We start from the raw sequence: 10,937 nt of genomic DNA on the forward strand, positions 1-10,937 counted from the left end.
TACTGCCTTATACAATGAAGAAGAACGTAACCCAAGACGTAGTGGTCGAAACGAAGATGACGCGTATAACTTAACCGTGCAAAAATGGCAAGAACGAGCATCAAAGCCGTGGGGTTACAAGGATGTTTGGGAATTCTTGAAGAGGAAGCCGAAGTGGTATTCACCACCTGCAATTGGTGGAAGTGGTGTGCGTAGAAGAAGAGGTTCACAACTTGAACTCGAAGATGAAGACGGTGATGTGGTTGGAGAAAACCAGACAGTCAATCTCGGGGAAGATCGGTTAACCAACCTTCATGAGCTATTTGGACCCGATGCAATTCAACGGCCAATGGGAAGAGAACGATCAAAGAAGGCTGCTAAAAAATCTGGTTCGTCTGATGCGGGTACTTCATCACGTGGTACGAACTCTTCCAACTCTTCAAGATACGACGAGTTGTGTTCGAGATGGTCAGACAATAAGGAAAAAGAAGTGGAGAGGCGAAACAACATTATGAATCAAATTGTAGAGGAAGAACGAACACGATCTGCAGTGGAGGTCATAAAATTATTTAAACTTAATTTAGAAGATATCGCCGATCCGAAAGAAAGGAAATCCGCTTTAAAGTTCAAGAAAAAGATGGCCGAGAAATATAAAGATTATATCGAGCTTTCAAGTGACGACGAGTAATTTATGTTATGAACTACGTTTTAAGTTTTAGGAATTTAATAAAGTAATTGTATTGGATTTTTAAATTAGCGTACTTTTTAATTTTTAGGACTTTAATAAATTGTAATGGTTTGCATTTTATTAATTTAAGTGTGTTTTTATAAATTTTTATTATTTAATATGTATTATTTTTATATAAAAAACAAACAAATTAAAAAAAAATAAATCAAACTAAATGAAAATTAAATTAAAACGGTGAGACCAATTTAACTCATCACATAACCATCACGCCCACCACTACAAACTGCATCACGCCATCACTTTTGCCAAATCAGCACTATACCCCACAAAAAAACACTTCATCACGCCCCCATCACCCGTCATCATTGTGAATGGTCTAAGATGTGGTTTGATTTAGTCAAACGACAAAAAACAGGGAGATTAAGTATATAAGGGGTAAGGGGTAATATACCAACAATTGAATTATGTGGGAATTTCCTAATAACAAGCCATAAAAAATCTTTTTTTTTTGAAAAGCAAAAAGTATTTTTATTATAATCTGGAATATAATATACAAGCCATAAAAAATCTATAAAAATATTTATATAGTGTTAATTAAAAGTTTTAAGATTTGGTGAAAAAATTGCCTCCATTTCTCCTCAAATTTTTTAAATTCCCTCTTTCAATTTTCAGTTCGGCAGTTCCTTTCTAATTAGTTTTACATTAAACAACTATCGTCATTTTAAATTGAAAATTAAAATTCAATTCAAATTTGCAGATCTGATTTATGACGGTTTTCGATCTGGGTTATAGAAAGGGAATAAGAAAAGAAGAAATGTTAGCAATTGGGGTTACGTTTTAGATCTGGGTTTTCACCCCTCCAACCAAACAATTTTCACTTTCACCCTCTCCACCATCATAACCTGATTCAACTTCAAACCCGTTTTTCGATTAACTGACCTTCCACCACCACCACCATGTACTTTCCGATTAAACACATACGGCGACGACAAAACTGAACCAGATGATGAATTACAACCCAAAATTGGCTTAAGAAGGTACATCGTTCGTGACTAAACTCCAAAATTGGCTTCGAAGGTACATCCGTCGTGACTAAACTCCAGCTTACGAAGGTACATCCGTGGTTGTGATGGCGGCGATGCCGCCATAACTGCAACGACCACCATCGAATTATTCAACGGTGAGGTTCCGTTTGAATGTATCCGAATACTTCTCTCAATTTCAATAGGTTATACATTCCTTTTTTTTTCAGTATCTAATTTTTGGCTGCATCTTTTTATTACAAATGTTATTGTGCTAAGGTTTTGATTATGTTATGAATGTTTTCGTTCTTCCATTGTTAAATATATTTTTTTCACCTAAGTTCCAGCTGCTATTTGTGTAATATTAGTGTTTGATTTCATAATTATGTTTGTGCTTGGAAATACTAAGTTGCGGTTTTTATGTTGTTTTCGTGTTTGCTTTCGAGCTGTTGTATATTTGGGATTGTTATTTGATGAATTGATGTAATGACATGCAACAAAAGACAATGACTATTTGATGTTACTTACACAACAACTATAATTTATTCACAACTTCTTCATCACATCACAGCTGCTGTTAATGAGTTGTCGTGTTTGGTTTATGCAGGGCCGCCTCAACAATTCGAAGGCCCTAGACGAAAACGGGCCCTCACACACGTTTAATTTTTTAATACATATAAAAAGATAATACTTAAATTTATCAATTTGTATATACTTACAATTCATTTAACTATTTAAAATAACAATATTACAACTTTAATTGACAATTTTTTATTTAACTAAATAGAATATTTTGAGATATATATATATATATATATATATATATATATATATATATATATATATATATATATATATATATATAGTGGTAGGATCAAGAGGGAAGTAACCATTCGGGGGTAAGCGGGGGGAAGCAAATTTTTTTTTTTTTTTTTTTTCGTTTTTTGAAAAAACTTTGTTCACGAACATTATAGATGAGATGAAAATATGAACATTTAGTAGATGAATAAACCCAAAACACCAAACCCTAAACCCTAAACTCTAAATCGGGCTAAATTTTACTTCACAAAACATGAAAAAAAAAACGTTCATATTCTTTACGAACAATATTATCTTGAATGTTATTTTTGTCGATCGTTTTCCCGCCTAAATAATAACATTCATCACGAAGTGTCTCTTCTAAATGTTCATATTTTCGTGTGATCTTGATGCCGGAAAAAAAAATTTTAAAAAAAAACGAAAAAAAAAATTCTGCTTCCCCCCGCTTCCCCTCGATTGGTTACTTCCCCATTGATCCTGCCCCTATATATATATATATATATATATATATATATATATATATATATATATATATATATATATATATATATATTTAAAATTTTGGGCCCTCAAACTTTTTGGGCCCTAGGCGGTTGCCTATCTTGCCTATGTCCAAAGACGCCTCTGGGTTTATGTTATCTATGCCATTAAGTATTCGAGTTGTTGTGTATATGGTTTCGAGGTTGATCACATACAGCTGCTGTTAATGAGCAGGTTACTTACTATGATTAATTCAGGTCCATCTTTTTGAGTATCAATGTTTATGAACGACATCTGCCATAGTCATTGTTTATACAAACAGTAAGTATTTTTAAGAATCACTTGGAGACAACAGTTGTATGTGAACGACATCTGCCATAGTCATTGTTAGGAAGTCATAATCACTCGGAGACATTCGTTCCACATCTTTCGACTACTGTTGCTAGCACGTCTGGAGCTGCAGGAGACATTGCAACTATCACACTAGGGAGGGATGAGATCGGTACGGACACCGTACTGAAACCGAAGGTACCGAAACTGAAATTTTCCGAAATCAAGAATCGAATACCGTACCGAATTAAGAAAATGGTACCGGGCCGGTATCGGTATCGGTACGGATATTTTTGGTATAGTACCGAATGGTACCGAAATCTTGAAATAGTAGAGACATTAAATATGCTATATGTATGGACTAATAGTTAACTCACAACTTGTGCTGTATGAGAGTATGTTCTTCAACCTTGCACATAAAAAAAAAGTATTTTTGATGCTGAGAAACTGCTAATATAGTTCTTTTTGAGCTAATAAAATATACTCTTGCTACAAGTTTGTCTCTAAACCTGATCCTTGGTGTCGGGAGATGCTTCTATATTCAATTACAAAAGAATTGTGATTTTTTTCTCTCTTGTTTTCTCCCTAACAATTTAATATTTTTGTAAATATCAGGATGCTCGAGTAATCAAGCTGGGTGCACAATGTAACATGTACTGATTTTGTAAGTGCAACTCTTTATACTTTTCCACTATTCCAGTTAAGAGCCACTTTGGTCATGAACATAGGCTTCAGTGCATTGAGAATAAGTTTATTGTTTTTTCTATTAGTTAAAAAATCCAGAACTAAGAACCAAATATATAACAAGCTGTGATCCTGGTTCATATATCAAGCGGCGCTTGATGTATCTCACTCTTCAAGATGGTTGCTAACGATCACTAATAAACAGAAACATTATGTGCAACAATGAAATGGTGATGTTTCATTACTTGCATTTGTATGCATGAATGTAAGCTTGGGCTGAATAATAAAAGTCTTGTGAAAAAAAATTCGGTATTCAAAATCGATTTCCCCGTACTGAACTGGTACCGATCCCGAATGTACCGAAACCGAATCCCTATCGGTACCGATTTTCGGTACCGGTTCGGTTTCGGTTTTTCGGGATTTTTGCTCATCCCTAATCCCACCTGTTTAGAAGGGTAATGCCTTATTTACTTATGTGGTGTTTTGTAATTCATGTTGTTGTTTTTAATGACATATATCCTTTTTATGATTTATAATGAATTGACTTAGTTGCCTCTTTATTTGTTATTTGCATAGTATAAATTAGTTATTCTAATTTGGCAGCAACTAACTAACTACAAGTCAAACTATCGTTCATTTACGTGCAGCTGCTATATGTGACGCTGAGGGAAACACATAAAGTTGCTGGAATCGTTATCCCCGGTACTGTCGTATTGCCGAAACTATATTTTGGCAAAGAGGAAATTGCCATAACAGTTCATGTATCATATGATTTATTCTTACTGTACATCTAAATTGCAGCATTAATTCGGCGTGATTTCAAGAACCTTAGTGATGTATTCATAAACTTTCCAGCATTCATAAGGTTGGTTAGTTCATGTCACATATAATAGTTACCAAAGGGTCAATCTGGTTTGTTTTATCCAAAACATTTCAGAAAGTAACTTTTTTTGTTTGATTTTTTTTTTCTTTTGACATGCTAAATAAGGACGATATAGAGATGAACAGCTGCATTCATCTTGCCATCTCTATTTTCAACAGCTCTATACATAGACCATATTCGCTAGAAATTATATCATTATACATTTTGGTCGTCCATCTGATTCTAAAGCTGCAATCATAAGATAATGGAGTTTATTTGAGAATCACCAGCTAGCTACATAAATTGGTATATCGTTTCCACTGAATATGATGGCGTTGGCGTTGGACAGGTATCTTTATTCATTTTATTAAAGTACAACGTTATAAAGTTGTACTATTGTTAAGAGTTTAGATCTGAATGCAGTGGTTGGAGGTACAATTGGTAGCAAATATTGCGCGGTAAGTGTTCGAGAGGATTAAGTGGATTTAGTTGAATTAGTTGGACTAAAAGCTATGTTGGCAGATAAGAATGAAAGAATTCAGTTGTTAAAGATAGCACAACACCACACCACATGGCCCACTGTAGTCAATGTAGCTCCACGGCTTAAGGTATTTTTCTATCTAACACATTAATGTGTTTGATATATTTTTAACAGTCATAATTTCATGTTGCAAACGGAATTCTAGGTAGGAGATCAAGTTTTTCTACACAACATTTTTAACCCTAACGAGAAGGTAACAAAAGGATGGTTGAGGTGCTTGGATCCAACTTAGACAGTTGGTGGTCTAGAGATTGGATAGGATAGAAATTCAAGTGATCATTAAACAGGGTGAAATTTTAGTTAGGCCATATGATTTGTATTTGACAGTTGAAGATGCTATAGGCACGTCTGTCACGTTGCCTTCAATGTTCACATCAGTATGCTTACCATAAATTTTTTATAATATTATTTTTTATAATATGCACTTTTATGCTTATAAATATATGGTTGGTTTATATGTAGGTGGTACCTTTGGATTGATAAATATACTTGTTGATCCAAGACGTTGTGCGTTGCTTTTCATTGTTTTTAATTTCGTTATCAAATGTTATTCGATGTCTTTATATGTTGGATTATTTATGAATTTTTTATGTTTGGTGTTTTTCATGTTATAAGAATAATGTATAGAAATATAATTATGTCTTATTTCATTTTTGTTTTTTTAGTACAAATTATTAATTGGGTGTGCATAATCATATTAAATAAAAACTGGAATAACTGAAACAGACTCGAATATCCAATTTAGATCCGTTTATCCGAGCCGGTCCCAAATATTCGAATCGGATTCGAATCCGCGAACCCAAACCGAATATCCGAACCAGATTCGAATATCAATTCAAAACTGATCCGGAACTACTATGACCTGAAAGGACGCTTTATAATTATGTCATATAAACTTAATATAATATTATTATATTACGACACTTTTTCATGGTACTAAAGTAACATATCATTATATATTAGGATCCATTTTGTTGTTTTACGGTTTACTAATATATTTATATTAGGACTTTTTTTAGTGGTCCTAATCTTGAAAAATTATTATATTAGGACTATTTATGTGGTACTAAAGTAAAATATCATTATATATTAGGACTTATTTTTTTGGTTTTAAGGTTTAAAATATTTATATTAGGACTTTTTTTAGTGGTACTAACTTTAAAAATCATTATATTAGAACCATTTTATGTGGTACTAAAGTAACATTTGTGCATATTAGGACCTTTTTTCTTGGTACTAAACAAGAATATCGATATTAGGACCTTTTTTATTGGTACTAATGTAGTATTTTTTTTTTTATAATAGAACTCTTATCTGGGTACTAACATAATAATGGGACCATTATTTTGGTCCTTACGAATTATAACTTTTTATTAGGACACTTTTATTGGTACTTATATCATATATTTTTACTTTTTGGGACACCTTGTGTATGTCTCATTTTCAAAAGTGACTCCTAATATGTATTTTAAGGACATTTCTTTGTGGTTGTTAATTATATTATATGACCTGATCATTGGTTTCATAATCTTATGACCTTTTAGGACACTTTTTAATTTCAATACTTTATACGACCGCGTTAGATACAACTCCCATTGGTAGGTCCTATCAAGTCCAAAGGTCCTATAAAGTGGCTTTATAGGACCAAATTGGGGGTCCTATAGGAGCATTTTTCTTGTAGTGTTAAATAAATAAGTGCGAAGACAAAAGAAGAAAATGACGATTTGAAGACGCAAATGACCAAAAAGCTCAAATGTACAAGATATAATTCAAGTGGTTCCATTTATTGATAAGAAACGTCTAAAAATGACAAGAGTACGAGCCGCGGAACGCAAAGTACAAGATATCTCCGCGTACAAAAAAGATGTTCGAAAATCCGGAACCGGGACCTGAGCCAACTATCAACGCGCGACGCAACGGACCTAAAATTACAAGTCAACTATGCACAAGAATATAATATAATATATATATAATTAATATAAATTATATATATTTAAATAAAATGTCAGCAAACTATAAAAGGCGACGTTTTCAGCGAATTATGTACACCTTCAAATTTTCTTTCCTTCTCTCTATAAGAAATATATATATTTATAATTATAATTTTAATTTTAATTTAAGTTTAATAATAATTGGGTTATTGTAAGAAATGTTTTACGGGTTTTAAAGTCAGAGTTCTGTCCGTGTAACGCTACGCGATAAATAATCACTGTAAGCTATGTTCTTCCTGTTTAAATTAATGTCTCGTAACTAAGTTATTATTATGCTTATTTAATCCGAAATAATCGTGATGTTGGGCTAAATATTAAGACGGGGTTATTGGATTTTGTACCATAATTTGGGTTTGGACAAAAGACCGACACTTGTGGACATTGGACTATGGACTATTAATAGATGGGGGTATTGTCTAATCGAATGACAACTCATTGGAATCTGTCGAACCTATCTTCAAATTAGTTAATCTAATAATTATTAAATGATTACGAATGTCCTATTTAGTGACGTTTATACGACATTCTTTACAATCATTTTATTAATAAATTGGGTTGGGTAATTGATTATTCATTTTGGCCAAGTGAATAAATTAACATATCATGGACTAATTAAAACAGGGGTGGATTAGATACAAGGGTAATTGGTGTAATTGTTAACAAAGTATTAAAACCTTGAATTACATGCAGTCGATAACCTGGTGTAATTATTAACAAAGTATTAAAACCCTGTTACAGTCTAAATCCCTAATTAGTTGGAATATTTGACTTCGGGAATAAGGTTAATTTGACGAGCATTTTATAATTATGACCGATGGACTATTATGGACAAAAACCAGATAGGTACCAAATAAACCAGGACAAAGGACAATTAACCCGGGTAACAATTAATTAAAATCAAAACGTCAAACATCATGATTACGGAAGTTTAAATAAGCATAATACTTTTATTTCATATTTCATCGTACCTTTATTTATTGTCATTTTAATTACTGCAATTTACTTTATCGCAATTTAAATTCTGTCATTTATATAATCATCATTTATCTTTACGCTTTATTTAAAATCGACAAACCGGTCATTAAACGGTAAAAATCTCCTTTTATAATAATATTAATATATATAATTATATATATTTTATATAAATATAGTTGTTAAAAATATAGCGTTAAACTCAGCTAGCTCCACGTGGAATGAACCGGACTTACTAAACACTACACTACTCTACGATTAGGTACACTGCCTATAAGTGTTGTAGCAAGGTTTAGGTATATTCCATCCGTAAATTAATTAAAACTTGTATCATATTTCGTAGTAAAAATAATAGTATTTAGTATACACCTTCGCACACATCAATATATATATATATATATATATATATATATATATATATATATATATATATATATATATATATATATATTATAAAACCTTTATTTATTAAAACAATTTAAATGAATAATTAAAATTTGTCGTTTTAGAGCGAGTGTTTTAAAAGCAAAGATTTTCGGGTTTTTTAATTTTTTTTTGGCATACTTTAGATCAATAATATTAAAATAATGATAATAAAATTTTTCGCCCCGCCCTCGGGTAAAGCAATCTCGGTCCTACAACCTAGTCTTTAACTTACGACGAATTTTAGAAATCATTTTTTTAAACTTAATGAAATAAAGTAAAATTTGTTTTTAAATTCACACAAAACTTTAATTTAAAAAGCGTATTAATTTCATACAAAACCTACAAAAAAAAAATTCAGAATGGGGGGAGAAAACTAGTTCTTTAGTGTCTGCTAGTGGAAAAGACCAATCGGATTCCATTCTCGGAACTACGCGAGAACAGAACAACTAACTCTAAACAACATTTTCTTTTTAGAACATTTGAATCTCCCCACACTTAGGTAGCTGTGGTTTCGAAATTGTGATTAACTTCATCGTCAATTTCTTTTAGACCATAATCAACTTGCCTATCTGTGACTTTTGCTTTAAGCCATTGGTCGGATTCCTGTGTAATTTCCAAAAATTCAACTAGTTTCGCCTTTTCTTTAGGGGATAGATTAGATACTAACCGGTTACATAACTTAAAGTTTCCCTTGGTTCTAGCATCGCGAATCCGTTTAATAAGTTTCTTCATTGAACTATTAATAACGGGGTCATTTAATTTCGTATCAACAACGGAGTTCTTTGTTATCAGGTCATCATTAGGTGTTACTTCATTTTCCCCACACTTAGGCGTTTTATCAATGTTAAGCACTACCGTTGGAGTTTGTAAAACAACATGGTTCTTACCAATCATTTTTGTTGGTTCAACGATTTTGGTTGGTGGAGATTTAGCTTTTTGACTCACAAAGGTGACCGATTTGTCACCATCACTAAGTGTCATTCTACCATCTCTTACATCAAATAACGCCCCGGTGGACGCTAAGAATGGTAGACCTAAAATTAGAGGAATGTTTGAGTCCTCTTTTATGTCAATGACAATAAATTCGACTAGAAAGGTTAAATTACCTACTTGAACGGGTAGGTTGTCAGCAATTCCAACTGAGTGCTTAATGGTTTGATCAAAGAGTCTAACACTCATTTTCGTTGGACTTAACTCACCTACACCTAATCTCTTATATAATGAAAGAGGCATAACACTTATACTTGCACCTAAATCTGCTAGTGCATCATACATGACACAATCACTAAGTAGACAAGGAACAATAAATTCACCCGGATCACCTAACCTTGGTGGAAGTTTTGGTGGAACTGTCTTCACCGGGTTTACTTCTATGATTTTTGTTTCTTGCACTTTCTTATTCTTCTTCTTCTTTCCAGAGGTATCACAAACTTTATTACCTATCATTTGCTCATACTCAACTCCTTTTCTTGGAAACGGGATGGGTGGTCTGTATGGTGCCACCACTGGCTTTACATACTCGGGTGGTGGTGGTGTAACTTCTTCATTGTTACTCACATTTAAAGCCTTCCCATCTTCTGATGCTGGTTTTTCAGAATTCGTTGAAACCATATTAACATTCTCATTCCGAGGATTTACTTCAGTATTACTCGGTAGCTTTCCTTGTTCCCTCTCACTCATCATGCTAGCAAGAGTACCTACATATTTTTCTAGATTCAAAATGGAAGCTTGTTGAGTTCTTAATGACTGATCAAACCTCCTGGGTTTGAGATGCAAAAAATTGTGTTTGAGATTTAACTAGCTTTTGTACCATTTCTTCCAGATTTGACTTTTTCTATTCGGTTTGTTGTGGTGGTTTATACAAGCTAGGTCTTTGTTGATTGAAAGTGTTATTTTGAGTTGGTTGGTTATTCGGACCTTGTTAGTTATACGAGTTATTGTTGGGTCCATTTGGATTGTAAAGAATGTTTTGATTTCGATTGAAGTTTGGCCTTGGCGGTTGATAATTATTTTGATAATTATTTCCCGGCCTTTGGTTCATGTAGGAAATATTCTCATGTTGTTTCATCGTTTGCTCGATGTGACAATCTTTCGTTAAGTGTGGTCCACCGCATTGCTCACAACTGATTCGTATTGCGTGAAT

General features: G+C 32.9%; 1 long non-coding RNA gene across 3 annotated transcripts; it reads left to right on the plus strand.

Annotated features, from left to right (window-relative positions):
* The first annotated feature begins 1,225 nt into the window (after positions 1-1,225).
* On the plus strand, positions 1,226-5,976 carry LOC139861919 (uncharacterized). 3 transcript variants are annotated; one of them, XR_011764003.1, is made up of 8 exons: positions 1,226-1,847; positions 3,246-3,516; positions 3,934-3,982; positions 4,650-4,704; positions 4,804-4,867; positions 4,991-5,213; positions 5,288-5,472; positions 5,551-5,854. It is a non-coding gene; the product is annotated as an uncharacterized lncRNA (long non-coding RNA). The 3 variants fall into 3 exon arrangements; XR_011764002.1 differs by lacking the exon at positions 1,226-1,847 and adding an exon at positions 5,868-5,976 and having other exon boundaries at positions 2,616-3,516; positions 5,551-5,782; XR_011764001.1 differs by lacking the exon at positions 1,226-1,847 and having other exon boundaries at positions 2,616-3,516; positions 5,551-5,851.
* Positions 5,977-10,937: the final 4,961 nt, after the last annotated feature.

This window comes from Rutidosis leptorrhynchoides, chromosome 8 (genome assembly GCF_046630445.1).
Source record: "Rutidosis leptorrhynchoides isolate AG116_Rl617_1_P2 chromosome 8, CSIRO_AGI_Rlap_v1, whole genome shotgun sequence".
Classification (NCBI taxonomy): Eukaryota; Viridiplantae; Streptophyta; class Magnoliopsida; order Asterales; family Asteraceae; genus Rutidosis; species Rutidosis leptorrhynchoides.